At 48.7% G+C, this 21,435-nt stretch overlaps 1 long non-coding RNA gene across 3 annotated transcripts; it reads left to right on the top strand.

Annotated features, from left to right (window-relative positions):
* Positions 1–4,063: 4,063 nt before the first annotated feature.
* Positions 4,064–10,348, top strand: LOC134908432 (uncharacterized). 3 transcript variants are annotated; one of them, XR_010175787.1, is made up of 4 exons: positions 4,064–4,313; positions 6,693–6,753; positions 6,937–7,354; positions 10,116–10,348. It is a non-coding gene; the product is annotated as an uncharacterized LOC134908432 (long non-coding RNA). The 3 variants fall into 3 exon arrangements; XR_010175786.1 differs by having other exon boundaries at positions 6,932–7,354; XR_010175788.1 differs by lacking the exon at positions 6,937–7,354.
* The last annotated feature ends 11,087 nt before the right edge of the window (positions 10,349–21,435 follow it).

Here is a 21,435-nt window from a genome sequence, read left to right as displayed (position 1 = left end):
TACAGTGTCTCTTTCTCTCTGAGTAGGGGCTTCTACATTTATCTTTCTATCAGGATTCTACATCTATGATCTATCTATCTATCTATCTATCTATCTATCTATCTAGGGACTGGTTTCCATTATCTATATCTGTATATATATATATATATATATATATCTGGGATCAGTATGAGATACCGATGAATAGGATGCCAGCTGTCAGTATACCGACAATGGATTCCCATCCATCACAATCCCGACAGCCCCCCAATTAGCCCCCTAACACTCATGTTTTCCGTACCCTAACCCTCACCGCTAGGTGCCTAACCTTCCCTGCTGCCTAAACCTGACCCTCACCACTAGGTGCCTAACCCTAACCCCCGCTTCCATGTGCCTAACCCTCACCCTCCCTCTCCGATCCCTAACCTTCCCAGGGGTGTACCCTAAGCCTAACCCCCTTCTGCTGCCTGAACCTAAACATCCCCCCCCTCCACGGCAGGACAGCAATGCCGGGATGCCGGCTGTCAGTATTTTGATGCCGGCATCCCGTTTGACATGGGTATGTTGACGGCTTCCCTGCCATCTCCGCACCAGAGTTCAGGTTGCGCAGTCCTGAGATGGTGAACCTGAATTCCACGGAGAAGCGGAAAGCAGAGCTTTCCATTCCTTCATTAATCGCAGTCACCATACAAAAGTATGGTGATGTGATTCAGGCACGGAGCAGGAGGGTTGCTGGAGAAGTCAGGGACTTCTCCACGGTAACCTGCTCTGTAAATAACAGGAAGCAGAGAAAAGCCCTGTTTAACGCAAAGCAGGCCTTTTCTCTGCTGTATGACTAGACCCCATAGACGGGCTGACCTGGCAGCTCCGCCTCCCTGCATTCTGCCTAGCATAGAGAGGCGGGGACGATACGTGAGGCTATGACCACATTCATTTTTCAAACTTTGCTTGATCAATAGGCCCCTCGGTCTGCAATATCAGCTTATTGAATATTGGGGATCTACTCGGGATCCTGGCTGTTAAAAGTCTGACACCAGAATCCCGACACTGATCAGAATGCCGGCGCTGGCATCCCAAATAGGATCACAATGCCAGAGCCGGCATCCCGACAGCCGGGATCCCAATTGACTGCCAGGACGTCGGAGAGGTAAGCCGGGAGGTTGGGTAAGGGTTAGAGGTTGGGTTTAGGCTGTGGGAAGGGGGGGTAAGTTTAGGCTGCTGGAAGGGGGGGGGGGTTAGGGTTAGGCACTCCCAGGGAGGTTTAGGGTTAGGCTGCAGGGAGGGTGGGTTCGGCACCATCGGGGAGGGGGAGGGTTAGGGTAAGGCTGGGTGGGAGGGTTAGGCTGCAGTAAAGGAGGGTTAGGGGGTAAAGGGGTGAGGGGTAACTGTCTTCCCGACACCTGTCGGGATTCTAAACAGTGGGATGCCAAGATCAGTATGCTGCCCGCTGGTATCCCACGCGTCGACATTTCAGCCCCAGCCCAAATATTGCTGTGTGAATAGATGACGTTTGCTTAGAAAGCATACATGCTTCAATATTACAGTATAAGATCACGTGAGAGAGGAACTATGTGGAGGAATTACTTTTTGTTATACTGTTTTACCAAACTAACCACAGATTTCCTTACTTGTCATTACAGCATTTCTGTACATGAATTATTTCTTATACTACCCCCACCTCACACAGTATCCTGTTACGAAAGAAAGTTTCTGTGGCAACAACCATTCTTTCTACAGTACATGTAGCTACTTAAAGACTTCCCACCCCTAGTATTGGACATTTCTGCAGCGGGGTACACTGGGATTCCACAGGGAATACATCGGGGTGTAGAGTTGGATCTTGATCCGAGGCACCAACAGGCTAAAGCTTTGACTGTTCCCAGGATGCACTGAACCACCTCCTCTATAACCCCGCCTCTGGGCACTGACAACATATTTCTTCCTGTAGCAGGCAGCTCCAAGGTACCCGCTCTCAGTACATGGGGTCACCTACCAGTCAGCCACATTCTTCCTATAGCGAACAGGGCCACTCTTCCTCAGTAGACTGGGAATCTGAGGAAGTGACAAAATCACCAGCTTCTTCCTAGCGTGGGGAATTTAGCGATATCCAAATGGCCAGAGTGGCTTTAGCGGAGAAAACCCCTTCACCTAAACTATATGCCACGCACTGGGCACTAAAGCAGGAGTCTGAAGTTCAAAAGTTTGCTCAGCTGGCATTTAGGGCAACACTGATTAATGAGGATGAGCTAGTGTTGTGCTCCTATACAGGGTTACCAGACGTCCCTGCACTATTTGCCCCGGGTATTGACCCGGCCCTAACTTCCATAGTGGGTGAAAAAAGATACAACGACCCCACTGACCGCACTTTGAGAAGGATACAGTATAAAATAGCGGATGCAGCTAGGCCCCTCTTGAACGTACTTGACAAAACTGAAAGAGAAGGGGAATCCAGCGTCTCCCTAGACTCACTAGTGGCATCCAAGCTTGCTCTACTTAAGGCCATTAGCAGAGCAATGCTGATTATAGGCCAGACCTTTAATCATATCACAAATACCCACAGGTCTAGACAGAGGTGTATCTAGGGTCCCTGGCGCCCCTGGCAAAGTAAGGGACTGGTGCCCCCCCCATATTCGAAATAGGGAAGGTGCATGTGCAAAAAAGGGGCATGACCGCACAAAGGCCCTCATTCCGAGTTGATCTTTAGCTGCTTTCGTTCGCAGCGCAGCGATCAGGCTAAAAACTGGCACTTCTGCGCATGCGTATGGTGCACGCGCGACGTACTTTCACAAAAGCCGATGCAGGTTTACACAAGGTCTAGCGACGCTTTTCAGTCGCACTGCTGATCGTTGAGTGATTGACAGGAAGTGGGTGTTTCTGGGTGGTAACTGACCATTTTCAGGGAGTGTGTGTGTAAAAACGCAGGCGTGCCAGCTAAAAATGCAGGAGTGGCTGGAGAAATGGGGGAGTGGCCGAACGCAGGGCGTGTTTGTGACATCAAAACAGGAACTAAACAGTCTGAAGTGATCGCAAGCTAGGAGTAAGTCTGCAGCTACTCTGAAACTGCACAATTTTTTTGTAGCAGCACTGCGATCCTTTCGTTAGCACTTCTACTAAGCTAAGATACACTCCCAGAGGGTGGCGGCTTAGCGTTTGCACTGCTGCTAAAAGCAGCAAGCGAGCGAACAACTCAGAATGAGGGCCAATATTACTCCCAATTCAAATTACGTTACATAGTAGTAACCCCTTATACACATTATGTCACACACTAGTGCCCCTTACACATCATGCCCACACAGTAATCCTTGTCACAATGTGAAGATATAAGCAGTGCCTGGCGCGGCCAAGGAGCGGCACCACCCGGCGATGCCACCCACGGCCAGGGGGTATAATGAAATATTAATGGCAGTGAAAATTTATCTATGCGCACTACATAGTAGTGGTGATGTAGTGATATATTAAGAAAAGCATTCTAGTAGTTTATTTTGAGTTTCTTCACTGTGGGGCTGCTGTGCAAACCACCAGCCCATGCAATGCCACTACTAAATGAGTCCACCCATTGGCTGAGGGAGGCACTGCTGGTCGGCGCCCCCTCCTTGGCTGGCGCCCCTGGCGAGTGCCATCCTGGCCAATGGATAGATACACCCCTGGGTCTAGATGGCTTACTAGTGCAGGTGTAACACCCTGACTATGCTGATTGTAATAGTAGATATAGATATAAATGCATAAGATGCCTAGTATGTTAATCCCTTCATACATTGGGAAGTGGGGTATATCTTCAGCCATCCTGTGGCCTCAACATGCATTGGTGGCAGTGTATAATCAGGGACTAAGCACCCAGTGAAGCCAACACATGTGGGCAATGTGGCACCCCATCATAGCTGCCACAAACTGTAGTGTGACTTTTGTGTCCCTTCCCCTACTGAATGCAGCTCTATTAATACTACAGCAAGGAAAGGGGTAACTGTGCCCTGAGTGCTGCTCCTGGCACTAGTGCACTGACTGATCAGCAAGAGGTGTATGGATCCCAGGGAGGGAACCGGCTTGTGCTGTGGCAGTTACAGCCGAGTGCTGGGACAGTTGGCAGTTGGGAGGTAGCCATTTGTGAGCAGAGGGAGTTGTGATGGGCTGTTCCTGAAAACCTAGTGATTTTCCTGGTTTCTGTCAGGTGACTGGGGACAGAAAAATGAGCAGCTGTGAGCAGAAGTACAGCCATCAGTGAAGATGCTTGTCAGGGCTACTGATCACTCCCCAGCAGGGCTTAAAGTGGTCCTGGAGAGGTGGGGGAACTCGCCTGCCTCACCACCTGCACGCCGAAGGCGCGCAATGCTAAAAGGGTGTGTGTCTTCATTAGGAAAGGGCGTGGCCACACAATAGTACCCCCCAATTCAAAATAACGCCTCACAGTAGCACAATCATATTCACATTGCCCCCCATATTAGTACCCTTTACACACAATGCCCATAGTAGCAGTGCCACTTACAAACACAAATGTCCACAGCAGTTCCCCCCCACACACACACACATACAATTTGAGTGGTGCGCAATGTAGCAGGATATGTTGAACAACCTTTGCTCACCACTCTCATGTCTTCTATGTGTCCCTTCTGTTTCCTTTGTCTGTCACTCTCCTCATGTGTCCATATCTTCATCCTGGGTAACCTTCTCACTCCCTATATACTCTCCTTTGTATCTCATCACCTGCATATTTTTCTCCTTTACTTACCCCCTACACCTCTCCCTCCCTGCTACTCCTTCAGCATCTGCTTCTATCTTAACCCCTGCACCTCTCCTGTGTCTTACTCCCCTACCTCACCCCTTGCTCCTCTCATTCCCCTATCTCACCCCCTGTGCCTCACTTCCCCATCTCGCTCCCTATGCTTCACTCCTCCATCTCACCCCATGCTCCTCTCACTCCCTGTTACCACTTCAGCCTCTGCTTCTATCTTAACCCCTGCACCTCTCCTGTGCCTCACTCCCCCACCTCACCCCCTGCTCCTCTCATTCCCCCATCTTACCTCCTGTGCATCACTCCACCATCTCACCCCCTGTGCCTCACTCCACCATCTCACTCCCTGTACCTCACCCCCCCATATCACCTCCTCTGCCATCTTACCCCCTGTGTCTCACTCCCCCATCTCACCCCCTGTGCCTCACTCCCCCATCTCACCTCCTGTGCCTCACTCTGCCATCTCACCCCCTGTGCCTCACCCATCCCCCCATATCACCTCCTGATCCTGGCATTTCCATGAGACACACCTCTGTCGCTCTGGGGCTGGGATGGAGGAGGAGCAGGGAGCATCGGCTGGGTCCCAGCTGCAGTGTAGTTTGAAGTTGTCAGTGGCTGCCAGCCATTCCTGTGGACTGGCTGCTGATCAAAAGCTCTTTGACTCTGGCACTGATTGTGCGCCAATCAAGGCTGGTGGACCACGAGCCGTGATTGGCACACACATTTTTTAAGAAAGCCTTGCTTTCTTTTAATTGGCAGCCGGTCCGCCCATGATGCAGGATTGGCTGGTGGCCGCTGCTAGCTTTAAAGTGCACACTAAAGCCGAGACTAGATGCTAGTGGCTGGATGGAGGCGGAACTGGTTCCGCCTTCAATCAGAGGTGACGGAACGCAGTTCCGCCCCGTTCTGGCCCACTTTAAGCACTGCTCCCCAGAGACCTTCCCCCAGAGACGCCCTCAGCGAGGCGACATTGGAGTGCTCGGCCAACCCGAACGGAGCTTGGAGGACGCTGGAGCAGTGAATGTATTAATAGGGGAGAGCAGGAGGCGGCTCCGGACACCCCATACAAGGCTAGAGGGGGGCTGGCAGAGACAGTGACATAGGGTGACCTCTCACTGAAGGGGATTTAACGAATCACCTCACAATTCCGCATTTACTCAGCCTAAAGTGACATTTAATGAACACACCTAGCTAAATAAGCTGCCTGGGCTTAATGTAGCAGTAATATACCGTGCCAAGGAGAAAGATTTAGTCAGTACAATATAGTACCTTTGACTTCCATATAGACAGACTTACCGTCACAACAGCGCAGAGACTGTAATTGTTCGTTATCTTCCAGCTGTGGATTTGTAGTTCTCCGACACGTCCATTCGGCTGTCGTCGCCCCTTACTTTCAAGTAAAGGAAATTTTTCATACAAAATATAGCAAGCTAAATTCTATGCAAATAATTGATGTTACAGTAGGTCACCATTGGCATCTAAAGAGTGATAGCACAGTACAGCCTAGCCAGATTACTTGCTGTTATCGTCAGACAGTTGCATACAATTCACCTCAGGATAGATCCCTGCTACCAAGTGCCTCAGTTAGTGCTTCATCATCTGGATTTGGTCAGTAACAGTTAATATGGCGTAATATGGAGTTTGATTTTACCACACTTGATAGAGAGCTGCATAGAGGATTTAACCAGGATTATCCTTCACAATATACAAAGAGTTGACACTTACTGTGTATCACATTGGATGCTATTAATTAACAAAAACTTCATGTGCACCAACATTATGGCCATTAGAAACTGCGCAGTATAGACTACAGGGAGGTAATATTGATTGGTATCATGTCTAATATAGACATAAAGGTATCTATTGCCAGTGCCTGCTTCATATAGCAATGTTTATGTAAGGTTGCCAATAGCAAGTGTATCTACCTGTTCCTGCTCAAAGCTAATTATTTTGTTGCATTTAACTTAAAAGCATTTTGCTCCTTCAGGAAAGAAAACTACTGGGACTACCAGTGGCTGTGAAATATAATCCCTTTGTTCCTTTGTTGTGTAAGTAACTGTTGAGATGTACTATCGAACTGGTTGCTATTAGTATTGATGTGCCAAATAGTAGCTGTTCATGAAGGGTATCTTTGAACCCTGTTATTAGAAAATAAATTGAAGTGTTTATTTAAAGCAACCTAACGATTGTCTGGAGTGCGTTAATAATACTTACCTCTCTGCGAAGATCAGGACGACTGAACGTAAACAGGTACGGCAATCAGAATACACAGTGGACACACCATCACACTTACAAAGGGATTTATATTATAATCACCATGGGAGGATTATACAGGTCTGGCAGATCTAGCTCCAAAGTCACTAGAATTCCCTAATTTGGATAATGCTGACCTTTTCGGTCCCCAATTCATTGAGGAAGTAAAAATACGGTATAAGGCTCGTAAATCTTTCTCTGACCTTAAAAAAGGGAATGAGCAGTTCAAAAGGCCCTTTCCCCAAGGGGGCCGGACTTCGAGAGCCACAGGTCCGACCCGAGACTTCCAAGGCACAAGAAGAGCCCAGACAGGAGGCTTTGGTAACAGAACAAATGACGCCCCTAGAGCATCGTCCTCAAACACCTGGAACAACTCCAAGAAAGGTCACAACTTTGGTAAGCATACCCACACACCCTGTTCCACACAAAACACTCAATGAAGCCGTTGCAGAATGGCAAAAGAGTTCAACAGACAAATGGTTGCTAAAAACAATTCGGCTTGGCCTGTTATTCCCCCTAATTTGGTTCCCTCGCCAGATAAGTCATATTCCTTGTTCAAGGAATTGCAGTCCTCAGCTAGACGAGGTACTTACATTAGCCCTGCTTCAGGGGAAAATAGAACCAGCAAATTCAGCAGTTTCCGGCTGGATAAGTCACATGTTTCCAATAATAAAACAAGACGGTTCTGTAAGACCAGTGTTAAATGTCAGAGGGCTGAACCGATACCTAAAAACAAAAAAGTTTTGCATGGAGGGTATCGCAGACATCCCATTCCTACTCACAAGGGACTGCTTCTGCATAAAAAAAGATTTAAAAGAAGCTTTCCACTCTATATCGGTTCACTCCAACCACAGGCGGTTTCTCAGATTTGCTTGGAAAGACAGTATATATCAGTGGACTTTCATGGTATTTGGCCTCTCCTGTGCACCATGGGGGTCATTCCGAGTTGTTCGCTCGCAAGCTGCTTTTAGCAGCTTTGCACACGCTAAGCCGCCGCCTACTGGGAGTGAATCTTAGCTTATCAAAATTGCGAACGAAAGATTAGCAGAATTGCGAATAGACACTTCTTAGCAGTTTCTGAGTAGCTCCAGACTTACTCGGCATCTGCGATCAGTTCAGTCAGTTTCGTTCCAGGTTTGACGTCACAAACACACCCAGCGTTCGCCCAGACACTCCTCCGTTTCTCCAGCCACTCCCGCGTTTTTCCCAGAAACGGTAGCGTTTTTTCGCACACACCCATAAAACGGCCAGTTTCCGCCCAGAAACACCCACTTCCTGTCAATCACACTCCGATCACCAGAACGAAGAAAAAACCTCGTAATGCCGTGAGTAAAATACCTAACTGCATAGCAAATTTACTTGGCGCAGTCGCACTGCGGACATTGCGCATGCGCATTAGCGACTAATCGCTCCGTTGCGAGAAAAAAATAACGAGCGAACAACTCGGAATGACCCCCCATATACATTTACACAGGTCATGAAAATGGTAATATCCCATCTGCACCAACAGAGTGTACTGTGTACTGTGCATCGTTTACTTAGACGACATATTACTAGATCACCCGGACCTCAATACTATTCTGAAACACAGAGAACTAGCCCTCTCTCTGTTATCCAGTTTGGGCTTCACTCTGAACACCCAGAAGTCCATCCTTACCCCAACCAAAACATTAACATTTCTGGGGTTCGACCTGGATAACCATTCTTTCTCTCTAGCGGTCCCACCAGAGAAATGGCTAGACACAAATCTTTATATACTGTACAAAAAACAAACAGATTATCCCTTCGGGACTGAGCGAGAATCATTGGGAAGATGATTGCGATGTCCCCAGGTTTTCGAAACGTACCCCTACTATGCAGAGAAATGCAGGGTCTTCTCAAATCTCTAATTCATACCCAATATACCTATACAGATATGATATTCCTGTCCCAAAGAGTGAAGACAGAATTGTCCCAATGGAACAGTCTTCCTATTCCTCCTCCTCGCCCTCTCCTAGACCCCACACCCTCCATGACAATAACCACAGACGCGTCTCTAACAGAATGGGGAGGCTTCTCACAAGAAAGAGCAGTCAGGGGCACTTGGTCGGCTGAGGAAGCCCAGTTGTTCATAAACATTCTAGAACTACGGGCAGCAAAACTAGCTTTAAAAGCTCTAGTTCCCAAACACATGACGAACACTTGCATACAGCTATGTTTGGACAATACGACAGCGGTGTTGTACATAAACAGAATGGGAGGCACCAAATCAATATCCCTTTGAAGAGAAGCCATAGAAATATGGCAATGGGCAACTCAAAGAGACATCATCCTTATCGCATGATACATTCCAGGTCAGCTAAATGAACTAGCAGACTCGTTATCCCGAAAAAAAAATGTCCCTAGACTTGGACACTAGCAACCCTACTAGCTCTGGCTATAGCAGCAAGAGGGGCAGAAAGTACCCTTATTCACATCTCAGACCCATGGCTATCGCGCACCCCAACAGGATACCACATCATCCTTAAGGGGCATACAAAAATCTCTTCTTTTAATACCCCAATAGGCGAATTCAATATCATACAATATCCCGCAGAACTTAATCTATGCATGGTTTTATGCTTATTAGCATACCTTACCCTAACGGCACCAATTAGGGACAATATCACCCAGCTCATCATCACCTGTAGAAAACCTTATTGCCCCACTAAATCCGCTACTATTAAGGGATGGACAGTAGCCTCTATGAGGGAAGCGGGAATCGATACAGACCATTTGAAAAGCCATTCCCTTTGGAGAGCAGCTGCAACAAGAGTGGCTGCTAAAGGCATTCCTCTGCAGTCAATTATGCTAGCAGCAAGATGGTCCTCTGCCCATACCATTGCAAAACACTACTGGAGACCAACCGATCTGCAAAAGATCAAGTTTTTCATAGCAACCACCAGGTATGTGGTAGTCTGCCCACCTGCTGTTGCTAGGTGGCAAGCCTCCCGAAGAATAAAACACTGGTTTGCAGGAATCTATGACCTGCAAACCGGATTTGTTCTAGGGAACAGGGTTGCCACCTAGCAACAGCGATCCACCCGTCCCACCCCTGGTTTGCACCAATATAGTTAGGTCTGTTGTTTCCTCTTGAGAACTCTGCTGGATATTGATATCCCCCCTTTTGTTCCCTAAGGCGCACCGAGGGACCAAAAGAAGCCGGAAGCAGCTGCCAATAAAGAACAGAAGTAGACTTCGTCCTACCTCCAATAATTAACCCAGACGTCGCACAGGGCTCTACTCATTCAAGTTTTTTGTTTCTACTACTTTTGCTTACAGCATTCAGTTTATAAAGCCATTGCCATGGCCCAATTCCTTCCAAAGGGCTGTCAGTTTACAGTTTAATAAATCTTTCCTGGTTTCAAAGCACTACCTGTTTGTGGTTCTCTTACAGTGACTGACCCAGGGGTAAGTAAGCTTGAAGGTTATACTGCCTTCCTATATGTTGTGGGGACAGGTTTGTCACCAGTAAGCGTCTGAAAAATATAATTAGCGGTGGGGGGGGGGCATGCTCACGTGACCGCGCACGTGCACAAAACATAGCGTGCACATGACCGCGGGCGCGCCCGCTCACCGCTGGAGCTGTGCAGGGAGAGGAGTGAAAATTATTTCACTTTCTCTCCCTCAGTGTTTTTGGGAGGCTTGGAGTTCTATTTAAGATGGGATGTTTCCCATAGCAACCAATCAGATTCTACCTCTCATTTATCTAGCACCTTCTAGAAGATAATACCTGGAATCTGATTGGTTGCTATGGGCAACATCCATCTTAAATAGAACTCCCATCTTAGTAAATTTACCTCTTGCTGTCTAACTCACCTGCTATTGCTAGGTGGCAACCCTGTTACCTAAAACAAATCCGGTTTGCAGGTCATAGATTCCTGCAAACCAGTGTTTTCCTTGCTTAAATAAACCTTGCCAGCAATACCTGACATGTTTAGTAACTTATAGTACAGCATGTAGTTTTTTTTAGCTTATTTACGTCTTTCACTTACCTGTAATAAGATTAATGAGACTAAGGCGCCCACAAGAATGAAAGTAATCTTCAATCTCAGTCTCCTGTAGTGCCCTCTACTGAACACTTTACAAACAACAATCAGTGCATTACCCAGAACAATTGTGGGGAGGCATTTGATATGCCGGCTGTCAGGATCCCAGCGCTCACCATACCGACGCCAGAATCCCGACAGCCGGCATACCGACAACTGTTCTCCCTCTTAGGGTGTGCATGACACCCATGGAGGGAGAATAAATAGTGTGGTGCGCGCAGTGAGCCTACAAGGGGCTCTTTTGTGCTCACCCCGCTGCCTGCATGCCGGTGGTCGGAATCCTGGCGCCAGTATGTGGGGCGCTGGGATCCCAAGCTCCGGCATAACATGCTACACCCCAATTGTGATATACGATACAGAAAACATAGTTCCGCTTAATTTGGGTGATGAAAATAAAAATAAATCCTCCCTTTGCTGCCGTGTTTCCCAACTCCAGAACTCTTCCAAATATTGGGGAGTGGGAGGTGGGGCTGCGACTCCCAACATGTCCCTGTTAGCTACACATAAACAAAAATAATATAAGCTGGGAGTAAGGAAGTAAAATTTAAAATGAGCTAAATAAGATTTGAGACAGTTTATGTATGCCTATCGCATATATGGCAGGGTGTATGTCTAATAGATGAGCAAACTATGTTTACTAAAACATATAGGGCAAATGTAATAGCCTCTGTCAAAGTCAAAAATATTACACACACACGCACACACACGTATAAACTCCAAACAGAGTGGCCTCTGTGCGTGCGCGTTGCTGCCGTGCGCACGCATACACGCATGCTACGTACCCAGGCCTTGCGTATTAACACATGGCAAGAGTATATACTGTAGCAATCGCATTCACACAGAAAAGCCACAAAGACATATTAAATACTTTATTCATATAGTGCAAAATTCACACATAGGGGTATATTTACTAAGCTCCCGATTTTGACCGATTTTAAGGTTTTTTTTCAAAGTGTCATCTTGGGAATGTACTAAACTAAAATCTGGGCAGTGATGAGGGCATTCGTATTTTTTTTGAAGGCAAAGAAAAAAAATACGAATGAATACACCATCGGTCAAACACGCCTGTTATTTTATACAACTCGGTAATATACTTAAAAATCGTATTCACAATCACTACCGGCAATAGCCAAACACTGCCGTGAAAAAGTAGAAATCGTAAAAAAAGCAGTTTTCAAATAGACCTGCTTTTTTTACCGTATTATGATAGGCATGCACGGTGCAGTGAGATCCGTGCATGTTTATCAGTGGGAAGGGGTGTGAAAGAGTTAAAAATCCCCCCAAAAAATTGGCATGGGGTCCCCCTCCTAAGCATAACCAGCCTTGGGCTCTTTGAGCCGGTCCTGGTTGTAAAAATACTAAGGGGGAAATGACTGTGGTTCCCCCATATTTAAACAATCAGCACCGAGCTCTGCGCTTGGTCCTGGTGCAAAAAATACGGGGGACAAAAAACATAGGGATCCCCCGTATTTTTAACACCAGCTCCAGGCTCCACTAGTCAGAGAGATAATGCCACAGCCGGGAGACACTTTTATATTGGGCATTAAATACCCAACTAGTCACCCCTGGTCGGGGTACCCTTGAGGAGTGGGGACCCCTTAAATCAAGTTGTCCCCCCTCCAGCCACCCAAGGACCGGGGGTGAAGCCCGAGGCTGTCCCCCCCATCCGTGGGCGGTGGATGGGAGGCTGATAGCCTTTTGTGTAAAAAAGGAATATTGCTTTTTGTAGCAGAATTACAAGTCCCAGCAAGCCTCCCCGCAAGCTGGTACTTGGAGAACCACAAATACCAGCATGTGGGGGGGAAATGGGCCCGCTGGTACCTGTAGTTCTACTACAAAAAAAAACTCAAATAAAAACAAGAGACACACACCGTGACAGTATAACTTTAATGTACATACATGCACACTTACATACACACATACTTACCTATGTTGCCCCAAAGCACTCGGCCCCCTTGTCCAGTAGAATCCACGGGTACCTGTAAATAAAATGATACTTACAAAGAATCCAGTGTAGATCGGTCCTCTTCTTAAAAGTTATAATCCACGTACTTGTTAAAAAAAAAAAAAAAAACCCTATCCACGAACTTAAAGGGGTCCCATGTTTACACATGGAACCCCTTTCCACGAATTTCGGGAACTCCCGTGACTCCTGTCAAAGAGGGTCCCTTCACCCAATCAAGGAGTTCCACGTCATGGCACTCTCCTGATTGGCTGTGCGCTCCTGCACTGTCAGTCAGGCGGCGCACTGTGGATACAATGTAGCGCAGCGGCGCTACATTATATCCAATGGTGGGAACTTTGCGGTCTGCGGTTTACCGCGAGGTTAAGTGGGGTCAACCACAAGAGTGACCCCACTTCACAGTACACCTCACACTACCGATGTCATTCGTGTTTAATCTCCCTCCAAATCCCGACAATTACGAATCTTAGTAAATATATCCCATAGTCTCCATACACATTGTCAGCAACTTACATACACTTAAAAGGTAAAACAACAAAGCTATTCAGCTTTACATGGTGCGAGGGGAAGGAGCAGTATTAGGTCTTAGTTTTGGTATCCAGATGTACAATATTTTGTGATCTACATTCCGATGGCTATTTCCAGTTTATTGCATGTTTCTGCATATAGATATACGCAGAATTGTAATATTCGCAAAATGCTGTAATACTCTACTCATGATAATCGGCGGGAACCCAGTGGCGAACATCTGCAAGTACACCTGGATCAAGCATCGCCCATTCATTCAAACCAACCTATGACCCCTCATGTACTGTAAATGATTTGCCCTCTGACCTATGAAAGAAGAGCTTACAGTTCCCATTGTACTGTATTTGGACACATTGTATAAAAGAGAGGCCTCCTGACTAGGCTCAGTCCCTATTCTCTGAAGATCATCTTGCTAAGACTGACTGAGTCCTGGATCCTGGAGCGCTCGCAATTTAAACGTATGTATTATTGGTTGTAGCTCTTCTCTGTATATTGTTGTACTTTTTACACACACACATATATATATATATTTTTTTTTTTTTTTAAGTAAATACTGTTGATGTGTTGGACCACAACATAACATTTAACTACTGCTGTCGCATTCCATTCTTGTTTGGGGTAAAGTGTATTCAGCCACACGTGTAGCTATATTGTGCGCATAACGTATCGGCGTGTATAAGCAACTTATATACACATTTTAGCGGTTATATGCATATGATTAGCAGCCGCAGCGGCTCGAACCACAGTGTGATAAAGTATTGCTTTTCCTTATAATTTAAATGAACTTAACACCTCTGTGTTGCCAGAGGTGCTGGACTTGGGGCCTAATTCAGACCTGGCAGGCGATGTTTGCACTGCTGCGATCAGATAGTCGCCGCCTACAGGGAGAGTGTATTTTAGCTGTGTAAGTGTGCGAACGCATGTGTAGCAGAGCTGTACTAACAGATCTTGTGCAGTCTCTGCGCAGCCCAGGACTTACTCGCTGCTGCGATCATTTCAGCCTGTCCGGGACCGGAATTGACATCAGGAACCCTCCCTGCAAACGCATGGACACGCCTGCGTTTTTCCAACCACTCCCAGAAAACGGTCAGTTGCCACCCACAAGCACCTTCTTCCTGTCAATTTCCTTGCGAACGGCTGTGCTAAAGGATCCTTCGTACAAACCCATCGCTGAGCGGCAATCCGCTTTGTACCCGTGCGACGCGCCTGCACATTGCGGTGCATATGCATGTGCAGTTTAGACCTGATCGCCCGCTGTACGAAAACGCAGCCTAGCGATCAGGTCTGAATTACCCCCTTTGTGCGAGTCTGTCCATTTTTTTTAAAAGCAACTATCAGGTTGTTTTGCCTTGTAAATGTTTTCTGCTTAAAAAAAATGGGCGGACTCGCACAAAGCCCCACATCTCTGGAAACTCGGAGGCTATTACATTCAGTGCATAGAATTTATTCATTCAATTATGTGTTTTCCATTACAAAAAAAAAAACATTTACCAACACAGATAGATAGATAGAGTTCAAACACATATTTATATATGGGAAATGTTTATAAATATTTATACATCAGAAATGTCACTCATTTGCACAAGCCATTATTCACAGTACTATAATCACAATTAAACAGGAAAAACCCTACAAAAAAGTATGTTTTATTATCTAGCATCTTGTTAAACTTCACACGTCAGATGCATCCGCACGCCACTCAAGCACACTTATCTTAGTAAATAAAGACACAACAACCGTAATTGGCGTGAAAGGGGTCAGCTTTTTATTTTGACTGAGAGGAAGGCCTATTAATACTAAAACTAAAAATGTAGACTTCCCTCTCTAACTAAGGTGGCGGGGAGAAGAACGGTTAAACATGATAAACAACTTAATAAGGGTGATCCACATTATATGACAAAATAGAGCAATAAACATATGTGTGTGAGGGGGCCTTCTGCCCCAGATGTTCCGGGATCGGCCTCCTGCCTCCATCCCGAGCAATAAAAACATATGTGTGAGGGGGCCTTCTGCCCCAGATGTTCCGGGATCGGCCTCCTGCCTCCATCCCAGACATCGGAAATCCAAAATCCAAGGCCAGGGGTCGACCTTCTGCCACTACCCCTGCCCACCAACAGTTGTAGGGACGGAGGTACGCTCCGCCCCTATGAGGTAAAAAATTGGGCCTCCGGCCCCGATATCCACACATGTTTATGGTCTATCATATGGGCCCACCAGGTACGGTGGTGCCCATCAATTAATACTAAGACTATAAAATACCTAAAAGTTCACCCGAACTTACTAACAATAAACTCCTTCAGTTACGCTAAAATAACCGTTCAGAAACCGGCAACCAAAAGCCGACACAAGTAACTCCATTGGAGCAACCAAGAAACCAACTCCCCAGGGCGGGAGCGTGGGTCACGGAAAACCAGGAAGAGACAGGGTGTCTTAGGTCTGAAGACTATATGAAAGTCAGACCAACCCCTATACCGAATCCAGCCAATCACAATCCAGGCAGGTTTTCTTCAGTTCCTCCCATAAAAATGTAACCCCTTCCGTGCCAGAGTGATGCATTAAGAAGCGTGCCGCATGCACATCCGGCGAGTTTATGCTGTCTCGGCCACATTCATGACCTACGCAGTCTTAAACTTCACACGTCAGATGCATCCGCACGCCACTTAAGCACACTTATCTTAGTAAATAAAGACACAACAACCGTAATTGGCGTGAAAGGGGTCAGCTTTTTATTTTGACTGAGAGGAAGGCCTATTAATACTAAAACTAAAAATGTAGACTTCCCTCTCTAACTAAGGTGGCGGGGAGAAGAACGGTTAAACATGATAAACAACTTAATAAGGGTGATCCACATTATATGACAAAATAGAGCAATAAACATATGTGTGTGAGGGGGCCTTCTGCCCCAGATGTTCCGGGATCGGCCTCCTGCCTCCATCCCGAGCAATAAAAACATATGTGTGAGGGGGCCTTCTGCCCCAGATGTTCCGGGATCGGCCTCCTGCCTCCATCCCAGACATCGGAAATCCAAAATCCAAGGCCAGGGGTCGACCTTCTGCCACTACCCCTGCCCACCAACAGTTGTAGGGACGGAGGTACGCTCCGCCCCTATGGGGTAAAAAATTGGGCCTCCGGCCCCGATATCCACACATGTTTATGGTCTATCATATGGGCCCACCAGGTACGGTGGTGCCCATCAATTAATACTAAGACTATAAAATACCTAAAAGTTCACCCGAACTTACTAACAATAAACTCCTTCAGTTACGCTAAAATAACCGTTCAGAAACCGGCCAACTGCCAGGTTACCAACCTGCCACCGCCACCTGAACTAAACTCAAACTTGAAGAAAAACAGAACATGAAGCTAAAAAGACCTCAAAACCCGGCGTACCAGATCATTGCCATCCACGGCCGACAAGCCATACAAAGTGCGGATCTAGCCGCCTGCCTGCAAAAGAAGGGTGTGACTAGTAATAAACGAAACATAGTATGGGGAAAATGGGTAACCTAACCTGCGTACCTATCAGAGGGGGGGGGGGAGGGTTGGGGGTCGTCCAATTTGACTTGAGGCAAAAACAAAACTTCGTCAGCCGGCAAAAGCCGCAATTAAAACCAACGATAAAACAAAAATTCCTCAAGGCCCCCGCAGTCGCAAAGCGCAACTGCGACGAGCAGCTAATCCTCAAATGGGCGCACTGGGAGGACAAGGCCTGATATAGCGCCTGACTGCACCAGACCTCCCCCTACCAGTGCCCGGACGTTGACTTCGGACCCACCCGCCACAGCAGCAGCTGAAACAGTGCCGATGCGGAAAGAGTGAGCCCCATGGTCGTCCGGAGGTAGACCCAGGTATAAAATACAACGCTCCAAAACCGACCGAAATTGAAATGCGGTCAACAGGGAACCGTCAAAAGGACGAGCCACCTGGAAGGCATGGGAGGCCGTACGGGCGAATAAGACCGGGCCGCGATAACTGGACAAATGCCCCGCACACGAGCCCGACCCATTCGAACTCACAGCCCCCCGCCGACTACGTCAGTCTTGGAGCACTGAATCCCACACCATAAACCGTCGGGGCGCATGACGACGCGGGCCGCCAGCATGGGCGAGGCAGAAGTCAGAGAAACGGACACCAGCTCACCCACCCTGAGCGCACCGTGAAAGGTCACCGGAAAGGCCGTCATGAAGAGGCGAACCTTGTACCCCCAAGGAGCAAAGACGCCGTAGGGATCCCAAAATTCGCCTCAGCAAAGACCCAGTGAGCGGTCGGCGAGTGTCCGGCCGGGGCGAGATCGCCCAAGCCCATTCCCTCAACACCCTCCGAAGGAAAAAGGACTTAGTAAAGTCCTCCTCCCCCCAAAAGCTGCAGAAAGAAAGGTATGCTCGCAAGAACCTTAACCCAACATACGCCTGTGAAATCCCGTTGGTGTACAAAAAAAACTCCAGATGTGAGTTGACAGGAAGTCGTGAGAGGTCGTACCACAATGGCCTCTCACCAGAAGGTAGCGACTCGATCGCTCCCAGACGGCCCGATAAGCCGCGAAGGTTGCAGGGGCCAACAACCTGTGGGCTAAATCCTCCAATCCGGTCAGATAACCTGCCACACATAAGGCAGACATGAGTCCCCATGGATTAGAGCTGCAGGAGCCAAGCGCCTAAAATGCTGGCCGTCGCCTGAGAAAGGGCATCAGCAATTCCGTTATGCATTCCCGGGCCAGGCTTGGCTCGCAACATCATATTGGTCACCAAGCACAGCAAGACTATCTGTGCAAGGAGCCGCAGGACAGGCAAGGGCGTGACTTCTGTCGGGTTATAGCAAAAACCACGCCCAAGCCGTCGCACCACAAGATAACCTGTTAGTTACGCAGGGCATGCAACCAGAATGGGAAAAATACTAGCATGTTTGTCGTGAGGTGCTCGCTAAACCAGGCATGCGGCCAAGGAGACGCATACCAGCAGCCAGCAAATTAAGCCCCTAAAACCAAAGGCATCGGAGACGTACGTGAAAAGAATCCAGGGACGCGCTGGACATGACCGCCTCTTGGCAAATACGGACGCCTGTGAAACGAACTAGAAATTCGTCCAAAATAGGTAACTCCCGGCGGATGTCGAGTGATAATTTAAGAAAATGAGGCGGGCGTCTAATCCCAACCGTCACCTGTCCCAAATGTCTACAGAAAAACATAATCATGAGGATAACCTTTCCAGCAAAAGTAAACAGGCCCAATAATGATGGAGCCTGGGGCAGAGTAAGGTTGCCCGCAGAGGGACAATGGAAGGATACCACCGGGGAGACGCAACACCTTGTTCACGGGGAGCCTACAGAGACCACTAACCGTATCAATCTGAATCCCGAGGTAAACCATGGAGGCTAAATGAGCCTCTGCCTTCCCTGGAGCAAACGTAACACCGAAGTGTGCGAAAGGGGGGGTGCAAATGCCGGCGCGGCGATCGGAGGCCGTTGGGCCGATAAAAAAGAAAATCGTCCCAGTAGTGAGAAATTTACCGCTCGCCCATCGCCAGCTCCAGACACCAGTGGAGGAAAGAACTGATTCTGTGGAAGTATGCGCCAGAAAGAGAACCATCCCCAGGGAGTCATAGAGCGATGTAGTAGCCATCGACCAGTTCGAAGCCCCTAAATCGAAGGGCGAAAGGGTGTAGCGGGAGGAGTCGAAACCCTGACTCAATGTCCAATTGACACATCACTGCCCCTGGACCAAACGACCGAATGGTGTCTATGGCCGAGTAAAAAGATAGGTAAATGACCCTACACGGATAATAAGGGATAGCATCAGGAACCGATGACCCGAGAGGACAGGAAAGATGTTGGATGAGCCAAAATTTTCGTGCGGTCTTCTTGGGCACAATGCCTACAGGGAACAAGACCTGGTACGGGGGAGGTTCCTGAAAAGGGCCTATCATCCTGGCCAACGACACTTCAGCCTCAACCTTCCGCCGGAGCACGTCCGGAAACTCCCGAGTGTAAGAAACTCCCGAGCGGGTACTGTCGCAGCCAGGGCATGAGCGCCCGAAATCTGAGTGGGGTGGGGGCCGTGGCCAGCGCCTGGGGACAGGTCTGCGTGCCGGAATTACCCCCGTGCCCTGTACTGGGGCAGTCCTTGATCCCGTGGCCTCCGCCACAGCTGAATGCAGTAGTGGCAAAAAACGACCCCGCCGCCCCAAGTCGCATTGGGCAGTATTGAAAGCGAAGCATATGCCATGCCCCGCGCGCAGAAAGCCGGCAGAACGAGAGGCAGGTCGTTGAGGCCATCGTCTCGCTATACCACCTACCTAAGCGCCGGCGGAACCCTGCGTCAGCTCCGCGCAGAATTCCACCTACTTACCGAAGGTAAAGATCCGCCGCCCATGCTGTTTGCGCTGGAAGTCCTAATTGGAAACGTCGCCAAGCCGACCCTGTGTACTGATGGTACAGAACGTGTATAAGGAACTGATAGCGCACGAAGGTATGTGTTAGTCCGGCACGTAGCTAAGTAACATCACGCGTCGCTAAACATGCATATAACCCAATTTGGGTAGGAGCGCGAAGCGCCCTTGCTACCCGGCCGTTTACGTAGCTGAAAGCAAGGCTTCATGAGCATCGCTAGTAAGAGCAAAATATTGACGTATTGGCCCTTACGGATCCGGTACCGGACCCGGGGCCCGAGCCCATGCTGTACTGCCGAGTTAGCGCTGTGAAAGTTGCCCGGCTCCACCTTGCGAGCTGAAGAGGTTGAACACCGGCGCTCGCGCCATTTGCTACACCTGACCGTGCAAACCGAGGACGTGTAGGCAAGGAAGGAGTCCGTGACCCGACGCTTGCGCCTAATGTGCATGCTGGCAAAACCTACGCACATTGTTACCTTCGCTAGAGGAGCAGGACTGAGTACTTGATCCCAAGCCGCTACGGGGGTAACCGCGCTCCCCTCGGACCCGGCAGGGTCCAATGGAGACTCGCCTGCACGAGGGGGAACTCCATCCGATCCAGCAGGCTCCAGACGACTTGTAGATGCACCGACCGACCCATTCCCGATCCGACGACCACTGCTGGGGAGACAAAAAGACATTGTGCCCCTGCTCCCCCACTGGTCCCACAGCCGCCGGGAGCGGTGCTGGCGGGGCGACCATCGCACCAGAGGACAGGAGCGGGGTAAGAGTATGCGCAATGCCATACACCAAAGAAGCAGTGGGCCGCCCCCCGTCCTCCGGTTACGGGGGATAACAATGGAGCCACCGCCGACACGATAGCGGCACAAATGGCGGACAATACGGTGGCGTCCACCAAGGGTGCGGGCGCCGCGGCAGGCGCTCTAAGATCAAACCCGACACGCGAGTCGAGCGCCCCACGAGAGGTTTGCAAACCTCACGTCGGGAGCAAGGACCCGTATGAGCCCGCCCTTGCAGGTATCACGGCACCTACGTCCTGCTGCGATAAAGCCACGGCCGAATCGCCTGTGCCGAGACCTCCTCCTATCCCGAGCATTGGCCTCAGGATGGGAAACCGGAGAGTCATAACTGCTAGAGAGAGTAAGCTTCTTTTTAGGGTTAATTTTGTAGGGAGCCAATTAATCTCCCATTATATTACCGGATTGTGGGAGGAAACTGGAGTACCCAGAGGAAACCCACGCAAGTATAGGGAGAATATACAAACTCCATACATTTAGAGCCATGGTGGTAACGAACCCATGACCTCACAGCTTTGAGGCAGTAATACTAACCATTACACCATCCGTTGTGCAGGACTGTCGGACTGAGGGCCATCCACTGCAGTGTCGTAAGGAGATGTCCAAAATGCAGGGAGGGGCCAGATCGCTCACAACTCGCCTGCGCACGCCGCCCCGGAAGGGGCGAGTGACCGGCAGCTGAGACCGGCAGAAGAGACACACGAGCCAAACCGGAAAGGGGGTTGGCGCCGCGGGTCCC

The sequence above is a fragment of the Pseudophryne corroboree genome, chromosome 1 (assembly GCF_028390025.1).
Source record: "Pseudophryne corroboree isolate aPseCor3 chromosome 1, aPseCor3.hap2, whole genome shotgun sequence".
NCBI classification, from domain to species: Eukaryota; Metazoa; Chordata; class Amphibia; order Anura; family Myobatrachidae; genus Pseudophryne; species Pseudophryne corroboree.
This window is presented reverse-complemented; position numbering and strand designations above follow the sequence as displayed.